This window comes from Rattus norvegicus, chromosome 5 (assembly GCF_021556685.1).
Source record: "Rattus norvegicus strain SHRSP/BbbUtx chromosome 5, alternate assembly SHRSP_T2T, whole genome shotgun sequence".
Classification (NCBI taxonomy): domain Eukaryota; kingdom Metazoa; phylum Chordata; class Mammalia; order Rodentia; family Muridae; genus Rattus; species Rattus norvegicus.
Genome location: NC_141538.1, coordinates 18,539,176 through 18,559,489, shown reverse-complemented (window position 1 = coordinate 18,559,489; position 20,314 = coordinate 18,539,176). Strand labels below are relative to the sequence as shown.

The 20,314-nt window shown below is 41.2% G+C and overlaps 1 long non-coding RNA gene across 1 annotated transcript; it reads right to left on the bottom strand.

Annotated features, from left to right (window-relative positions):
• Positions 1-329: 329 nt before the first annotated feature.
• Positions 330-17,747, bottom strand: LOC102549737 (uncharacterized). The gene is made up of 4 exons (XR_015620112.1): positions 17,707-17,747; positions 3,351-3,436; positions 1,545-1,616; positions 330-628 (listed from the first exon to the last, which is right to left on the bottom strand). It is a non-coding gene; the product is annotated as an uncharacterized LOC102549737 (long non-coding RNA).
• Positions 17,748-20,314: the final 2,567 nt, after the last annotated feature.

The following is a 20,314-nucleotide window of genomic DNA, read 5'->3' as shown; positions in this document are numbered from 1 at the left end:
TACAAATGGCTTTATTTCTGGAAGCTATCCATAGATTTGCCAGGGTATTCCTCAAAATTCTGGTGATATTTTTCACAGAACTAGGAAAAGCAACCCAAAACTTCATATGGAAGCACACACACACACACACACACACACACACACACACACACACCCCTCTACAATATCCTCAGTAAAAACACTAACATTACAGATATCACAATACCCAATCTCTGGTTATAACACAGAGTCATACTAACAAAGATAGCATAGTACTATTACAAAACAGACTTGTAAATCAAAAAATAGCATATAGGACCAGAGATGACACACACAGTTACAGTCAATTCTTTTGTTTGTTTGGTTTGGTTTATTTCTTCTTTTTTTTTGAGACAGGATCTCTGCATATAGCTTTGGATAGTCTGAAGCTCACTATGTTGACCATGCTGGCTTCAAATGCAGAGATCTATTTGCTCCTGATTCCCAAGTGCTGGTACTAAAAAGGGTACACTATGGTGCCTAGCCCAGTCCCCCATTTTTTTTTAAATGAAGCAGTCAAAAATGTACATTGTGGAACAGGCAAATGGTGCTGGAAAAGTTGAATTTCTACATGAAAAAGAACTGAATTTCCAGATCCAATCCTCTCTCCCTGCAAAAAATAAAATGATTAATTAAAAATAGATTAAATGAACTACTACAATAACCCAGACTTTAAAACTGTTGTGGATAGATACCCTCAAGATACAGGGAAAGATTATTTAAATAGGACTCCAAAAGCATAGGAAACTGCCCTACAAATTAACAAATGGAACTATAGGAAATTAAGTAGTCTCTGCCCAAGAAGGGCAACAAATAACCAGATTAAAGGGGAGCCTACTGCCCAGCTGTTGTGGATCGTGCCTTTAACCAGCACTTGAGAGACAAGGGAAGCTGATTTTTGGGAGTTCAAGCCAAGCCAGCCTGGTCTACAGAGCTAGTTCCAGAACAGTCAAGGTTATGCAGAGAAACTTGGGGGGTGGGGGGGGGGGCTACAAAAACAGGAAAGTAACTTTCATATCTACATATCTGACAGGGAATTACTATCAAAGATATATAAAGATCTGAAAAAAATGAAACACCCCAAAATAAGTTACTCAATTGAAACATGAACTAATGAACCCAAGAAGTTGTTCTCAGAAAAGAAATACAGGGCAGTGGGGGAGCTCAGGGAATACACGCTTGCAGCTGTCCTGGTGACCTGCATTTAATCCTCAGACCCATTCGGTAGGAAAAAAGAGCAGACTCCTACAAAGGTCCTCTGGTGCCGCCCCCACCCCATGCACACTCATACATAGGCATACATGCATGCACATAAAATAAATTTAAATGTGATAATTTTTTAAAAAGAAAAAGAAATAATGATGTCAATATGTACTTGAAAATGTGTTCAACATCCTTAGCCACCAAGTAAATACTAAATAAACTGCTATGATGGGGCAGGGGTTGAGGGGAAGGTTCAGTGTTCGCTGAGTGTTTGCTGCTCTTTAAGAGGACTCTGGCTCAATTCTCCGCATTGGGCAACTTACAACCACTTGTAAATTGAGCTTCGGAGGATCCACTGATCTCTTCATGCCTCTGTGAACAGCTGCAGTTGACACCTGAACATACACACACAGGAACATGCCAAGAACGTAAATAACAATAAAAGAGAAACCTTTAATAATGAAAGTGAACTGCTTTGAGATTCCATCTCATCCCAATCAGAATAACTATCACCAATGAAAACAATAGTGACATAAGCTGGTGGAAATGTTGTGAATAAGGAAAGCTAGTTCACTGCTAGTGGAACTATAAGCGTGTACTGCCACTATGGAAATCAGTGTGAATGTCCCTCAGAACGCGGACGTTGTACTCACTGCATAATTCAGTGACACCACTCTTCTATGTACATCTGCAGGAGAACGTACCATAGAGATAAACACCATGTGACATCTCTCATATGTGGAATCAAGATTTAAAAGAGATATGTCATCCACAGAACAGTGATTGTAAGTCACAACAGTAGAATGCAGATCGTGAGAGCAGGGGGAAAGAGCTTTGGAGAACTGGGAAACAGAAGGAAATAGAGCGTTTAAGTAGAAGTAGGTACTACCTGAGCTCTAAGAAAGGAAGTTAGCAGGAAGCAGGAGGGGTATACTGTGAAGGGCAGTAAGAAATGAGGGTGAGTGAGGATAAAATATCAGTGTATGGAGGTGATGAAACTCCGCACTTTGATAACTACCTCAAAGTTACTTTGTAAGTGATACACAGAAAACAAAGATGCACTGAGAAACAGAAGCAAACATTTTTTCAAACGGGCCTATTTCTTTTTTCTTCTTTCTTTTTGTCTTTTTTTTTTTTTTTTTTTTTCTTTTGGATGTTGGTCAGAGCCTAAGTATATTTTAAAGTCTCCAGCCAAAGCCTCGGGCTTCCTTGCTCTCTCTCTCTAAAGGCCCCTCCTGCTCTCTCCCACTCTGCAGTTGCCTGCCACCTTGTGGCTGATCTTCTCTATTCGCCTAACAGCTATAAGATCTATCGCCTGCCTACCCTGGAGTTTGTCTTTTAAACTCCAATAAAATTTCCTCGCGCACCAGAAAATAAAAAGAAAAAAGAAACCAACTGAAGGGTCTGTTAAGGGCGTCCTGGGGCCTAACTCCCAGAAGGAACGGGACCTAACAGAGAGCTCGCTTTTTAGTCAAACTCCCAGGTAATGCTGAAAACGCTCCACCTGAGGCAGGAAAAGGACCAGGACTGGAGAGATAGCAGATAGCGCTGCATTTTCAAGCACTTCTCGTCCTTCCAGAGGATCGGATCCCATCCCCAGCTTCAAAACTAAAATCTTCAGCTCCAGGGGATCTGATGTCCCCTTCTGACAAGTTCTGACAAGTTCCGACATAGTTCACATACTTACATGCAGCAAAATATTCATACACATAAAATAATAAAAATTATTTTTTATAAAAGAAAAGAAACAGAAAATAACGCCTCATCACTCTACTGGCTTGAATTTACATCTGCTGCTGGCTGACACTCAGCAGTTTCCACAGAACTGACCAGACTGCCCTCAGGAAAAGCTATAATGGCCTTTGGGAAGACATTAGAGATGAGATTGTTTAAAAAAAAAATCTGGCTAGAGAGATGGCTCAATGGTTAAGAGCACTGACTGCTCTTCCTGAGGTCCTGAGTTCAAATCCCAGCAACCACATGGTGGCTCACAACCATCTGTAATGGGATCTGATGCCCTCTTCTGGTGTGTCTGAAGACAGTGACAGTGTACTCATCATATATAAAATGAATAAATAAAATCTTTAAAAAAAAAAAAAAGAAAATCAAAAGACCCAAACTATGCCTACCGACATCCTTCGATGTGTATTCCGTCTCTACTAGCTTTTCTCTAGCTGCACGAGGTACCTCAAAAGGTCTCTTTAGGGACACAATTCTGCGGGTCAGAAAAAGATGTATTACGCATACGCCAAAAAAGTTTGCTAATACATAATTTTCTTTATATCTAAACTCACTTGCAAATGAATAGCTTAAAAGCCCCTGGATCGAATATACAGAGTTACCTCTAAGATATCTAGTTCTATTCTTCTAAAGGCCATACCTTACTGTTTCCAAATGTATCCCTCTGTGTTTGTGACTTTTTTAACATCAATAAACTGCCACATCTTCCTATTCGGCCAGTAGATTCACTAACTTTGCTTCAGCCAGTCATTCTGAATTCTTTTCTGTGAAAGATACAAAGGACTAAAGCGCACCTGCGCGTAGGCCACGCAAGGTTCTACGGGGACCCCTCAGGTGTCATGGCTGGCAGTTGAGCTGCATTTTTTGCTGATAGTGAGAAGCCCCAGGGCCCACTCAGAACTGTGCTGGACTCAGTTCATTTCTCAAAGGACAGACTCAGAACAAATTCCATTTTCAGTCTCAACAGAAAATTGGATAACAAGAAGTTGCTGGGGTTGTGAATTTAGCTCAGTGGTAGAGCGCTTGCCTAGCAAGCGCAAGGCCCTGGGTTTGGTCCCCAGCTCCGGAAAAAAGAAAGTTGCTGATAGCAGAAGAAATGAGAAAGAGGTCAATGACTTTCATGTGTAAAGAAAATAAACGAAAGAGCTAAGGCGGTACACTCCTTCAAGTCCAGAATCTACTCTGTAGCCACATATCATCCTTCATCTTCTCTGTTTGTCAAAACTCTACTTCCTCTCCCCTAGCCTGCTTCTGATCTGACCTTCTTTTCCAAACTAGATGGTATGATCTCTGCCTGATAAGGCAGAGTTAACTAGTTTTCACAAAAGCTCTGTATAACTTAGACCATGTAAGAATATGGCAGTTTTGGGGTTGGGGATTTAGCTCAGTGGTAGAGCGCTTGCCTAGGAAGCGCAAGGCCCTGGGTTCGGTCCCCAGCTCCGAAAAAAAGAAAAAAAAAAAAAAGAATATGGCAGTTTTTAAAACCTCATAAATGCTAATGCCAGATGGCTATAAAGGTGGACAAAAACTTCATTAAGGTGGAGATCGTGCCAGGCGGTGGTGGCACACACTTTTAATCCCAGGATTCAGGAGGGAGAGGCAGGTGGATCTCCGGGAGTTCAAGGTCAGCATGGTCTACAAAGTGAGTTCTAGGACAACTAGGGCAGCACAGAAAATTCCTGTCCCAGAAAACAAACAATAAGATAGAGATCATGATGAGTTTTTTTTGTATTGTTTTTTGAGACAGGGTTTCACCATGTAGCCTTGGCTGACTTAGAATTCACTATGTAGACTGCGATGGCCTTGACCTTAGAGATCTGCCTCCTGAGTGCTGGGATCAAAGGTGTGTGTTACCACACACAGCTGAGATTTCTTTTCTTAACAGAGTTGACTGAGGAAATATGTGGAGGCACATAACTATAATGTTTGCATTCAAGAGAAAAAAGGAGGACCATAAATTCTAGGTTAGCCTAGGCTATTCTGTAAGATGCTGTCTTGCAGAATAAAACAATACAATGACAGAAGACAAACTAAAACCGTACCCCTCAATGACAGGCAGCCAGCTTACTGCCTCCCTCCTGCATCCCTCTGTTCTCTAGCAGGAGGGACACTTTTGAAGGCTGGAGACATCACTGTACCCTGCTTGATTCTGTAGTTTCACAATCAAATGCCATTCTCTCATTAGGCATTAGGAAATACATCTGATATTTTCAAGATTTTTAACTGTTCCTTAATCCTATTCAATAGTCCTGCTTTGAATTCCCTGAACAGAGAACTTTGATGCCTTTGTGACTTCTAGTCTCACTAGTTTCCTTGTGTGCTGTGGACATGATTGATAAATGATATAATACATTCGAGTATTGCTGTGTTTTTGGAGACTTCAATTCTGCCACGGAGCAAGGATCTCACTGTTAGAGGGTTACAAATAATCAAGAAGAGGAAGCTGGAACTCTCAAGATATTAGTAGAAATGCAGTTTTTATTCATTGTAAGTACAGAGGTTTTTCAGATGGAATTTCATGTGTATGAATGAATTCATGTATGTATGTATGTATGTATGTATGTATGTATGTATGTATGTACATATTGTATTGTATGCTTGTTCATGTGTGTCTCATTGTCATGTCAACTTAAAAGAACCTGTGGAGCACAACAAATACCCAAGCAACCAACAATTAGATCAACGTTTCTAATACTGTCCAATATAAGTTCTTGGGAGAGAGGGCTAGAGAGAGATGGGTCAGAGGTTCCGCTCTTGCAGAACCCAAGTTTGATTCCAGAATCCAAATCAGGCAGCTCACAAGCAAACTCTAGCACTAGGGAATCCCAAGTACACATACGGACACAGGACATACGTGCATATGCTAGGAATTACGAAAGGAAGCAAATTCTCAAAGAAGCAACTTAAAGTTCCTAACTCTAACATTTCAGTAACCAGGCCCCAAACCACTTGCTATGACTTAGTGGGGAAAAAAATAACAATGAAGAAATCACTTTTGTATTGCTGTGCTTGAAATATCCGACAGAAACACCGTACTTGGTTTCAATCCTTTATGGCAGAGAGAACATGGCAGATTCATGGCAGTGAAAATATGTGGTCCCAACTTCTCATATCACTGTAGATTATGAAGGAGAGATGGTTTCTAAGGCCTGCCCTAGTGACCCCAATTCTATCGTCAAAGTTTCATTTCCTGGTGGTGCCATGGCTTCCTAGAAAATCGGCAGCAGTTGGAAGGCAAACATTTGAAACATAAGCTAGCAAGGGACATGTCAGATTCAAACCATAACAAAAATGTATATTTACACATAAATACACTTATATAATATATACATGCATGAACAGTCTACACATGTGTATTCATGCACATATATATTAGATTAGCTTAGAAAACAACAACTAGTATGATGAAAACTAAATGATGTGTTACTCGATGTGGAATTCAGCATTTTTTGGGTTTGATGTGTCTTTAGGTTTATTGTTTAGGGGTTGGCTTTTTTTGGGGGTGGTTAGTGTTGGTTTTGTGTGTATGTATGTGTGTTGTGTTGTTGTTTTGTTTGTTGTTGTTTTTAGAAACATCTTTTACATTTTCTTGAGATGGGATGTCTGGATGTACCCAGGCTAGCCTCAAACTCTCCATCCTTCTACATAGTTAAGTGCTGGGATTATGGCTGAGCCCCATTTTGCATAGCACAAAGTCATCAAATGTGACATCATTGCTATTGGGAGCATCCGGGTTACGTGACTCCATCACTGATGAATTAGGAAGCATACAACCTCATGGTCACACATTCTTACCAAAATTAATCAAGCTTAAACTAAATGCATCCTACCCAGCTTTCAGGAATAGTTAAAAGATATCAAGAGGGACAAGAGACTCCATTTTAAACAAACAAAGACCACCATAAAACAAACAACAACAGAAAAAATAAAACCTAAGAAAATATAGGAAAATACAGGAGATCTAGAAGACAAATTTCATTTTCAAAAGTTCTGATTAAAGAAAATGATGGTGAAGCAGTATGAAAATATAAATAAATAATTTTAAATTATTTTGTTAGTAGAATGAATATATCAAATTCAAGTTTAGGGAACTGTGGACATACCTCAGAGGTATATAAGGTCTTCCATAACCAGTCCTTAGTAAAAGCTGAGTGGCTGACAAGTGAAGGAAGGAAGGTCTGGCCCTTTCTTTGGAGAAGATTTCTGTAGACTAATGATTAATCACTAATAGCTACTAGCATTGACAGAATACGTTTTTCAAGAGATTAGCTCTGTAGTAGTATTCCGAGTAACACACAGCATTATGAAATGGGTATCTTTATCATCCTTTCTTGTTGTGGTTTCTTTCACTTATTTATTTGGGTTTTTTTTTTTTTTTTGGAAGGGAGATAGGGTTTCAGATGACCTGGAACTTTGACTGAGATGACCTTGAACCTCTATCCTCTACCTCTCAAGTGCTAGGAATATTAGCATGCATTGTCATGCCAAGCTTCACCTCTTTTTATAGATGAGGGAAGATTTGGAAAGGTCAACTCCTGTGGAAGGTTCCAACTTTGTAGTAGCTTCCAGTGCAACACACAGGCTTTGAATCCCAGTTCTACAACCTTTTTTTTTTTTAAATGATTCATTTTATGTATATGAGTACACTGTAGCTGTCTGCAGACACACCAGAAGAGGGCATCAGATCCCATTACAGATGGTTGTGAGCCACCATGTAGTTGTTGGGAATTGAACTCATGACCTCTGGAAGAGCAGTCAGTGCTCTTAACCGCTGAGCCATCTCTCCAGCCCTCTACAACCTTTTTGTATAACACAAAACCCTCCATAGAAGAGATATTCATTAGTGCCTACTGTAAATATAGAACTATACCACAGGGCCTTACCTACAATAAAGAACTGGTGACTAGCCAGATAATGATCCTGAGTCAAAGTTTGTGGTTCAAGGGGCTCCTGTGGACATCCCCCCAAAACCAAGGCTGACACTAGGCTGACAGAAGGGTCCCATTACATAGGACAACATCCACACAGCTCATTGAATGCAGAGAGGTTGAACTGGTGCCTAAATGGAAACTTCACCCCTATGTTCTAGTTTCTAGTATAGGAAGGTACTCTTCAGACTACTGAAGAAGAAACCTGAACACCTACCCAGCCATATATACAATATACAATCTGTCCTACCTGCAAGAATTGCTGGAGCTAGTGACTCAGAACTTTGGGAGTGGCCAACCAATGAGTGGTTTAACTTAAGACCCATGCCAGCAGAGGGAGCCCCTGTCCAACTCTATCTGGGTGGCCATCCCAGAAACTTAGGATAGAGCCAAGAAGGACTGGCAATAATAATAATAATAATAATAATAATAATAATAATAATAATAATAATAACAACAACAACACTGATTCCTAATGATCTTCTACTATACTCATAGATTGATCCTTGTCCAGTAGTCATCAAAGAGGCTTCCTCTGGCAGCAAAGCGAAGCAGGTACAGAGACCCACAGCCACACATTATGAGAAAAAGCCTATATTACTGGGTCCCCCACTCAGAACTCAGGAAACCCTATGGAAGAGGGGAGGAAAGACTGTAGGAGTTAGATGGGATGGAAAACACTAGGAGAACATGACCCACCATTCAGCTAAGCAGGGTTCACATGGACTCATAGACTGAAGTGACAAGCTCTAGTCTGCATGGGTCTACACCAGGTCCTCTATGTATATGTTATGGCTGTTAGAGTAGTGTATTTGTAAGATTTCCAACAGTGGGATCTGGAGTGTTTGACACTTCTGCCTGTTCTCAAGACTCATTTCTTCCTATTAGATTGTTCTGTTCAGCCTGCAGTGTCTGAGGATTTTTGCCTTGTATTGTTATCTCTTGGAGGCCTACTACTTCTTGAAGGAAAATGGTGGGCAAGAGGAGGGGTGGCTACTGTTTCCACTCTTACTTCTGAAGCAGATGAAACCCCCAATGCAGTACCCTGCCCTGCCGACCTGCAGCTTCTGTTTCCATTTCTAGGCCCAAAGCAGAAGCAGAAGGACTGTAGGCCCTATCCTTCCCCTCTGCTGGGCCCGGAAAGGATTATACCTGTATGATCCATTTAGTGTAACAGATCTTTACCATTGGAAAACCACCTGAAATTACTGCCAACAAATTCTTCTCACTCATTATAAAAAGAAAGAGAGAGAATCCTAGCAGAAGCAGCCAAGATACTGCTCAAATTATACACTCTTGACAATGATCTCAGAATGGAAGCAATTGACAAGGCTCTGTCCAGAAGGATAGAGTTAGGTTAGGACTATGGGACAGAAAGTCTTCCAGTGAAAGTCACCAGGCTCTACTGGAGGGCCTCAGGATTACAAACCTAATCCTTCTAAAATAGGTTATAAAAGAGCGCTCAGAAGAACTCAGAAACACCTTCGGTGTTTCCTGAGTGCTTTCAGGAGGCATATTGGCTATATACTACTATAGATCTGGAGGACTCAGCAAATCTGAAAAACACTTAACCTGGCCTTTGTAACCCAGTCAGCCTCAGATGTATGGAAAAAAAAATACAAAAGATGGGTGAGTTTGTAAGGAAGAATAGGTCAAAATTATTAGAAATAATCCAAGGAGTGTTTGACAATAGAGACAGCGAAGGTTTTCAATAAAGAAAATGAATCAGCACCACATGCTCGTGGCACTTCCAACAACAGATGAGCCTTCCTTAACCAAAACCAGTCCGGACTCTGGAAGAAAAGAGGCCATGGCTCCTTCCGTTTAGGCCCCTGGTAAACTATGGTAACCACAGTTGCTTACCTGCAAACTCCTTGTAGATGGAGGAGCAGCATATATGGTGTTACTGAAACCCTTGAGACTGCTTAACAAAAAGAACAATGGAAGTGCAAGGGGTGACAGAAGAAATTTAAAACAACAATTTGACTACAAAACCGACTATGGATTTGGGAACTGTGACTCATTCTCTTGTTATTCCTGAATGTCTGTTTCCTTTGCTGGGGAGAGATCTGAGTAAGTTCCATGCAATTTGTTTTAAGGTTCAGGCGAGAAGCCTAAGATACAAATAGGGAATTTAGTCACAGCCCTGACTGTCACCTTCCCCTTAAGAAAGGAATATATCCTCCTCCAAGGCCCAACCCTAGATCCAGACAAGGAACTAAAGGAGATTTTGATAAAAGATGTTCTTACTGTCTGGGCTGAAGATAATCCTCCTGCCCTGGCCAAACATGTGTCCCTGATAATAGTACAACTGATTTCTAGGGCACAAGGTTAAACAGTACCCTATAAACTCCAAGGCCAGGGAAGGGATAAGGACCCACATCAGATACTTGGTTGAGGCAGGAATAGTCAATCAATGCCAGTCATCGTGGACCACTCTTTATTACCAGTTCAAAAACCAGGAACCCAAGAGTATATACTGGTAGAAAAATTAAGGGATATTAACAGGGCGATGCAAACTTTTCACCTGGGGCTGCGAAGATGGCTTAATGACTAAGAACATTGGTTGCTCTTTCAGAGGACACAGGTTCAAACCTCAGCACCCACATGGTAGTTCACAACTCCATGTATCAGGTCTAATTCCAATCCCAGGGGATATATTTCCTCTGCTCTGCTCTTCAAAATACACATGATGCATACACACACACACACATACACACACACACACACACACACACACACACACACGAACAGGCATAACATTCACACATGTAAAATAAAAGAAACCTACTTATGAAAAGAAAGAAACTTACCACCCAACTGTTTCCAATCCCTTCAGTTTGCTCAGAATGTGACCATCTGAACATGAGGTCTATACTGTGCTTGATTTAAAAGATGCATTTTTATCCATTCCTCTGTCAGAATTAAGTCAGCCCATCTTTGCATTTAATGAGTGGACCATAAACTTGGAATAGTTTGGTTGCATCCCTGGACAAGGACTGAGGTGTATATTTTACATATAAATGCAAGCCTGACCTCAGGTTCTCCTAGCATCCCTTAATTCCTTTCTGGCATACCATGGCCCCAACCCTGAGCTTTCCAGATCAGGGATTGGGCTGCCCTTTCCCAAGAGGCTCTTCCCTACCCAATCCAGACATTTTAGTCTCCTTGCTCTCCTTCTCTTCTCTCTCTGTGTGCACACTCTTTCTCACTCCCCACCCCCAACTCCTCATGGTGACATCTTTGGCCTCATGAATGTTGGGATAACTGACTCAGACACAATTATCTCAGGGAATCTTTGATGAGGCTCTTAACCAGGACTCAAACTGTTTCTCAGTGAGTATCCAAAGGATACCTTACTCCACTATGTGAATAAAGAGGCTTATTTAGGGCTACTCAAGGTCTCTTTAGAACTCTAGATCAATTAGGCTCCCAGGCCTCCAAAATGAAAGCTCAGATTTACACTCCACAGGCTACCTATATGGGGTATGAATTAAAAGAAGGAAAAAGACTGTTGTCAAAGACCTGAATAGAGGCTATAATAAACCCTGCCCCAAACACAAAGATGAAAATTAGGGAAATCTTGGAGGCCATTGGATATTGCTGTCGCTGGATACTCTGGCTTGCTAAGATTGCCCGACCTCTATATTCAGCCTCTGTGAGAGGCAACACCTCCTTGGAATGAATGGAGAAGCATGCATAGGCTTTTAAGGACTTAAAGGAGACTCTTGTGCAGACCCTATATTAGACCTCTCCCCGATGTTACCAAGCCCTTCCATCATGAAAGGAAGGGCATTACCAAAGGAGTCCAGACTCAAGCCATGGGTCCCTGGAAAAGGCTAGACATCCTATATTTCAAAAAGCCTGGATCCAATGACCTTAGGATAACCACCCTGCCAGTGGATCATAGTGGCTACCATAATCCTGTGAAAGAATCAAACAACTTATATTGGAACAAACTCTAACTATAATGGCCCCACATGCAGCAGAGTTCCTGGTTAGGGATGCAGTTAACTGGTAGATGTCAATGGACTGTTTGACTCAATACCAAGCTTTCCATTTAGACAAAGACAGATTGGCTTTTAACAAATCTTTGACCATCAACCCTGCCACCCTGCTGCCAGATGACACCCATGAGGAAACTGTCCATAACTGCCTTGAAACATTGGATGTCATCCAAGGTGCTCAACCATACCTGATAGATATCTCTTTTATTGACAGAGATGCAGATCTCTGTAATGCCAAAGAAGTTTAGAGAGCCCACAAAACACACACAGGAACCAATCTGATGCAACTCACAACAGGATCTTTATTCAATTTGAGCTAGCCTGTGCCTGCTCAATGCACCACCATCACGCAGGACAGTTTTGGTCGTGGGGGAGACCAAAACGTCTATTGAGGGAAGACTTTATATTAAGCAGCAAGCAGTGAGTATGGGCGCAAGCATCTAATTGGAGAATGACTGTGGCCTTGACTGGTTCTGGGATTCATATCATAAACTTAATTTCTGCCACCCTCTGCACTTGGTAGTTGTTAGGAGGTGGGCTTATAACCTGGGGGTGCAGGTTTGTTGGAATAATAACCTGGAGACACTGGTCTTGTTGAGGATTAGCCTAGAGACTGGAGTTAGGCTCGGGTTTTGTCGGAGGATAACTTAGAAACTAATGTACTAGCCTTAGAAACTAGGTACTAGCTTGTTAATTTACCTGAATTCAAACTTAGTCAGGATCTCTAAAATGAAGTAGGAACTTAAAAAGATTTGTTATCTCATTCTACACTGATGGCAGCAATTTTACCAAAGTAGGAATCAAGTGTGCAGGGGCAATGGTAGTTTTACAGACCAATAAGAAATCACTGGGTATGGCCCTACCCAGTGACACATCTGTGCCCAAGGAGTGGAAATAGTTCCTTGTCTCAGACACTAAAATGGGCTGAAAGAAAGAAAATAAACTTTTCTATAGATAGTCAATATGCTTTGCTACAGCTCATGTTCATGGACAGATATACAAACAAAGAAGCTATTTAATATCAGAAAAAAAATACAAAATAACCAGGATATTATACACCTTTGGAGAGCATCTGGCTACCCACCAAACTGGCTAATAATATACATAGGCCACGGCATGAAAAGAAAATAGACCACAGACATAAGGCAATAACTATGTAGATCAGGTTACCAAGGATATTACTCTAGGTTAGTAGTTCTCAATCTACAGGGGTCAGATGATCTTTTCACAGGGGTCATCTGAGATCATTGGGAAACATAGATATTTACATTATGATTCATAACAGCAAACTTATGAAGTAGCAATGGAAATAATTTTATGGTTGGGTTCACCACAATGTGAGGAACCATATTAAAAGGCTGCATAATCAGGAAGGTTGAGAACCACTGCTCTTAACATAAATTAGAACTTACATTGTATGTATCATCCTCAAAGCTCAGGAAAGGTAAAAAGGGTGAATAGAGCTATAAAAAATAAACTAAATATATTCTTTATACAAGTTGACCTCTTGCCTTATGCCCTCCTGAGGGCTTGCTGTGCCCTAAAATGAAAAAAATTCAGTACATATGAGATAATCTATGGGCAACCACCTCCATAGTCCCTCAGGTCCACAGAAAACTGTTGTCACATTGCCCAATTCCATTCTCTGAATCCTTAAGAGGATTATAATTAACTTTGGATAAGATCTTTCCTCAGGTCCAGACTGCTCAGCCTGTTGGGTACTGTTCACCTGACTTCCAGCTCAGTGATGCTGAGTTAATCCACCAGTTCAAAATGGACCAGCTTGAACCCAGATAGAAAGAACCTTATATCATGAGTCTTCAGTTCCCCACTGCTGATAAGACTGTTGGTATTTCAAGATTCAATTCACAAACCACATGAAGCTCAAGAAGAAAGAAGACCAAAGTGTGGATACTTTGGAACTTCTTAGAAGGAGGAACAAAAATACAGGAGGAAATATGGAAACAATGTGTAGAGCAGAGACTGAAGGAAAGGCCATCCAGAGACTGCCCCACCTGGGGATCCATCCCAGATACAGACACCAAACCCAGACAATATTGCAGATGCCAAGAAGTGCATGCTGACAGGAGCCTGATACAGCTGTCATCTGAGAGACCCTGCCAGAGCATGACAAATACAGAGACTCACAGCCAACCTTTGAACTGAGTACAGGGTCCCCAGTGGAGGAGTTAGAGAAAGGACTGAAGTAGCTGAAGGAGTTTGCAACCCTATAAGAACAACAACAATATCAACCAAACAGAACCCCCCCAGAGCTCCCAGGGACTAAACCACCAACCCAAGAGAACACAGGGATGGACCTATGGCTCCATCTGCATATGTAGCACAAGATGGCCTTGTTGGGCATCAATGGGAGGAGAGGTCCTTGGTCCTGTCAAGACTTGATGCCCCAATGTAGGGGGGTGTCAGGACAGGGAGGTGGGAGGGAGTGGGTGGGTGGGTGGGGGAGCACTGTCATAGGAGGGGAGGATGGGATAGTGGGTTTCTGGAGGGGGAAACTGGGAAAGGGGATAACATTTAAAATGTAAATTTAAAAAATCCAATAAAAGAAAAAAAGATTGCTGGCATTTTTAACCTGGATTCATCACTTACATCTCAGGAATGTACCTGAGGACCCTTGAGAAAAAGAAATGGGCCATTTGAAGTAAGACAGTGACTGAATGTTGCCCTCAAGAACTACAAGGTTTAATGTTACTATTCTGTTCCTATTTTCTTTTATTGTTATGTATACCACATTGATAGTCCTAACTTGTTGGATTATATTCATTCCCTTAAGCTATGAGAATCCCCACAAGCCACCCCAATGGAACTGTGACAACAGAACTGTAAGGACTCAGGACCAACCCAAGCTGAGCACTGACTTTGATAGTCTATTCAATCTAGGTCCTACCATTAATGCTTGGCCTGTTTATGAGTTTGGCATGAATCAAGTTGCTATGTATAATGCCTGTCCCAAAATACAACATACGGTTACTTGGTGTTGTACTGATTTGAATCAAGAAAAAAAGCCTATAAGTTACTCAAATTTATACCAGTCCAGCTAATGGAGCTTGCTCTTAGGCCAAAGACAGTGAATGTGAATATTTTTATACTTCCTGGAGCTATGTAACTATTGCCACTGGGATAAATCCAAATTTGATCTTATAGTCATAATATAATCCTAAACCCTACTTACCTAAACCCTAAACCCTAATTCTGAACAAGAGTCATGCAATGTGTAAACTTTATGAACAAAATGTGGAATATACATGTTAGAGTCATCAGAGAAAAAGGAGCTTCAGTGGAGGAAATGCCTTCATAAGATCCAGCTAGCTGTAAGGCATTTTCTCAATTAATGATCAATGGAAGGAGGCCCAGCCTTCTTGTGAGTGATGCCATCCCTGGGATGGCTGGTGGTCTGGGTGCTATAAAAAAGCATGCTGAGCAAGCCAAAAGCAAGCAAGTTGGTAGGCAGCACCGTTTCATGGACTCTACATCAGCTCCTGCCTCCAGGTTCCTGCCCTGCTTGAGTTCCTGTCCTGACTTCCTTTGGTGATGAATGGCGATGTAGAAGTATAAGCCAAATAAACCCTTTCCTCCCCAATTTGCTTTTTATTCATGAAGTTTTGTTGCAGCCATAGAAACCCCAAGACTCCCCTGGAATACTTCATGAACCTGGGGTCTTAGATTTATACCTCTGGACATGATCCTGCTACCCTCACTACAATTCAAAGAAAATAATTTCAACCAGAAGCAAGCCATGAGCAAACTGATACCTATAGGCACCAATAAAAATCTTTTCCCAGTATCCCAGATTCTCCCATCACACCCACAACCTACCACAGCAGGCACGCATCCTAAAGACTTGCTGACTACTGTCAGACCCATTGGAACTTCTACTCTTATTCATGACTCCACATACATTTCCATATATCTTGCCCTCATTTAAAATGAAAGGCCTCCAATACCCACAGCTACTCTCCCAATGGAAGTTCCCCTCTTGACTATGTGCTCGGTAGCCTTTTTCTTCCTCAATCATTCTACACCTAACCTAACACAAAATTGTTGGCTTTGTCTGAATCAAAAGCCCCCTTATTATGGGGGGATGGCTTATAACCAATCTTTTATAGCATTACCACAAGTTATTGCTGATACTTGTCCTTGGTCCCAGCCCAATTAACCCTAGGCAATGAATAGGACAGGTACTATGCATTATCTTCAATGCATCAGATCACTTGGCATATCTTTATTTGGCTAATTGTGTGACCATTGTATGCAACCAGTCACTGGCATGGAGAACAAACAACTATTTCTTCCTGCCTGTACAGATGTCTGGTAGGCCTGTACTGGTGGAACTGTGTGTTGCTTATCAGTCTCCTCCATTGTACACAAGACACATCCTTTATTTTTTGTATTTTCCCTCATATTCCTCAAATTTATATTTATGATAGGGATTCTGGCCACTTACATCTAGCTATGACATCAGATCATCCCAGAGCCAAGAGGGTGGCTTCCCTTGTAATAATACTTTGTAGTGGGTACAGGAATAGCTGCTTCTGCAGCCCTGGGAACATTAATACTAGTCCTACAAGACCAAGAGATCAAAACCCTAAATGCCCAAGTTAAATGGGACTTGGGCTTCTTCAAAAAGTCAGTCTCTAGATTAGAACAATTAAATGCTTTGACCAGCGTAGTATTCCAAAACAGGAGAGGTCTCATCTTGTTCTTTATGAAACAAAGAGGGGTGTGTGTGTGGCCCTGGGGGAAACTTGCTGTTTCTATGCTAACCAATCAGGAGTAATTCAAGAAACAATAACCGTGGTAAGAAATGATCTTAAAACCAAATACTTAGATTTCCAAGGAGGAAATAATTGGCACCAATCTCTATTTAACCTGTCTCCCTGGCTAACCACTATCATTTCTGGGGCTCCAGGCCCACTATTACATAATCAGGCCATGTGTCTTCCGATGCATTACAGATTTTGTCTACTGCTATATAGAAAGTGATAAAATACCTACCCTCTGCTGGTATTGTCAGCCCGTGAAACAGAAATGAGAGTTCCTGATCAAGAATTTGAAGGGAACACATAAAACAAGAGGGAATGATAGGCCAGCCTGACTCCATCTTTTTTTTTTTTTTTTTTTTTTTTGTTCTTTTTCTTCGGAGCTGGGGACCGAACCCAGGGCTTTGCGCTTCCTAGGTAAGCGCTCTACCACTGAGCTAAATCCCCAGCCCCCAGCCTGACTCCATCTTAAGGTTGGAAGCCATTTTGTTTCTCTTTACAGTAAAACTCAAATCTGATCATTCTTTAAACTATTTCTAGAATCTGACATGCTTCCCACTTATGGAGTTTAACTCATAATTTGAACATATCCTGAACTCTGCCCTCATAAGATGCCCAGCCAAGGAACCTTGAGATACCTATAGATGTTCTGCCAAAATGATCTGTCAAATAATCATACCTGTTGTCAGTTTCTGCAGTTTGCTTGCCAAATCCTTATACTGCCAAATTCCTCTAAAAACACCCTTTTCCCTATAAAAACAGGCCCTAAAAATTTACCCTCACCGGTCTCTCAAAACCCACTTTGGAGAGTCAAATCCTATGCATAGTTAATTAATTGGCCTTAATTTGGGTGGTGGTCCTCATTCTTGCTCAGTGGGATCGACAAATGTCTCATTTGTAAATTTATTTGCAAAGCCAACACTGCAGAGTCCTATGGGGGAGTTATGACAAGATGACAAGATGATTAGCTGTTACACTTCCTTTTTGTTTGGTCACCAAACACAACTGTTAGCATCAGAAGCAGCTTACAGTTAGCCTCCACTCCAGCGATGACGTCATCTCTAGGCGACAAGGAGCGCTTGGCACCTGTTGCCAAGGCAACTTCCACACGCTCCCGGAGTATGTCTGTGCATGGTGGTGCATGTCATTACCTGGCATCGACTTCACGGCCCCAGATAATAGACAGAGACCCTGACCCCTTTCTATTCTTCTCTTCCTCATCCTCCCCCGCTCCTCCCAGCCCCATTCAATAAAGAACCTCTTGAGGGATTGGACTAGCCTGGAGTGATCTGTTGGGAAACAAGCTACTTTCCAACTCACAACAACAGTTACTAAGCACTCACAACGGCATGCACTTGCAATCTCAGAAATTGGGGAGTTGAGTCAAAACAAAAGGTCTGCCTTAAATTTGCAGCCGACCTGGGTCACATAATGACTTCCTTGCCAACCTGCATCAAAGAGTAAGATGCTGCCTCAAAATAAAGAGCATTTGGAGGAAAGGTGTTTCTACTGCTTTATGTGACAAATTCTAGGCAGATGGAACCAACTGCCCACAACTTTGTGTAGCATTTCAATGAACTATATTTACTTTATTATTTTTCATTTTTTTTTTTCGGAGCTGGGGACCGAACCCAGGGCCTTGCGTTTGCTAGGCAAGCGCTCTACCACTGAGCTAAATCCCCAACCCCTTATTTACTTTAGTTTTAAGGGCTAGAGAGGTGGCTCAGTGGTTAAAAGCACTGAATGTTCCTCTAGAAGTCCTGAATTCAACTCCCAGCAATCACATGGTGGCTCACAACCATCTATAAATGAGATCTGATGTCCTCTCTGGTGTGTCTGAAGACAGCTACAGTGCACTTATATGTAATAAATAAATAAATCTTTAAAAAATTAATTTTAATGTCATAGTCTTCTTATAGTTCTTGTGATATTTCATAGATTCTTTCCCTTATCCTTCTTTATCCCATGACTTAATGCTGACAAGTGGTGAGGAGACATTAAGTGCATCCTGCGCCATGCTTGGCAAGCATGGCGATTATTCACTAGAATGCATCAGAGTAGGCAGTCTGTAGATGAGCTTTCAAGACTCCTGTAATCTCAAGTCCCTATTTGACTCTCTCTGTGTACCTTGTTGTTTTCATCAGAAAGTCTATGGAAGTGTTATCTGGTCAGGTATAATTTACAAGAAATAAAGCCAATTTTTTTGAGATTGTGTGTGTGTGTGTGTGTGTGTGTGTGTGTGTGTGTGTGTGTATTTCCAAGGCTGTCCTCAGTTTTGGGGAGGTTTGGATTACAGACTGTTACCACCAGGCTGGATATATTTCTTTCTTTTGTTTTTTGAGACTAGATGTCTTGTATCCATCCTGGCCTAAAACTCATTCTATCTAATCTCTCCCCCTGATATTAGAGATTACAGGCAAGTATCACAACACCTGCTAAAGTTAAAATATATAATTTCAGATGTATAAATTGTATCTTGACAAGTATATGAAACTATGTAATTACCGCCAAAATTACCATATAAAAGACTACCAATAAGACTGGGGCTTAAGTTAAGCTCAGCTGAGAGATTGATTGCCTGGTGTAGAAAACCACCCTGAATTCAATTCTTGGTACTTAAAACCCATTGTGGAGAGTTATGCCTGTAATCCCAGCACTATAGCTGAAGAATTACCTAAAGTTCAAGGCCATGCTGGGCTACAGGTTGAGCCTTCACCTCTCTCTACCTCCAAAATCTATTATATCTTGCCTTCACTCAAGAAGGTCCCCTTGAAGTCAGGATCTTGTCTGTCCCTAGAACCCACGGTATCTTCTCTAGTTATGAATTTTCCTTTCCTAGAGTGTTATAGAAACAGAGTGAAATAGTATATAATCTTTCACATAGAGATGGGTATAGAATGAACAGAACCCTTTTGGTCTGCCTTCTTTTACTCTTTAGTGCTTATGGGATGCTAAGACTTCACTGCCAGAATCTGTGGATTGGACCAGTGATAGTTCCAAATCTATAGGAGTCTGTCTGCCTTGATTGGCTCGCTTATGTATTGACAGACATTGTTCCTTTTTGTTTGTGCCAGGAATGGACCCAAGGCCTTGCATGTATTGGGAAGACGCTCTGTCACCTGAGCTAGATCTTCATCGTGACACTGAATGTAGTGAGTAAAGCTTTGAGGACTACGTTCTATTTTGTGCAGACATATGCATTGGCTTCTCTGGACAAAATATAAAAGTGTGAGGGTGCTGAATAGCATTCTCTGTTTGAACTCTGCTTCATTCTGCAACCCTGCCACTTGCTGCCACTTGCTGCTGTGCTTACTGGCCATGACAGATTCTTAGACATTGAGGACTATGACCCATGCTGTTTTATCACAGCAACAGAGAAGTAACTAACAGACACACCAATTGTTCTTTTGGCCTTGATACTTGACATTCTGTAGCCTGTGCTGTCCTCTGACTATATATATACATACATATATATATATATACATACATATATATATATTACCCATATATATTCCTTAAATATATATATCTTAATTACCCATATATATATACCTTAAATATATATGTATATACATATATATATTCCTTAATTACCCATATGTATATAGTCCTTAAAAAAATATATATATATATATGT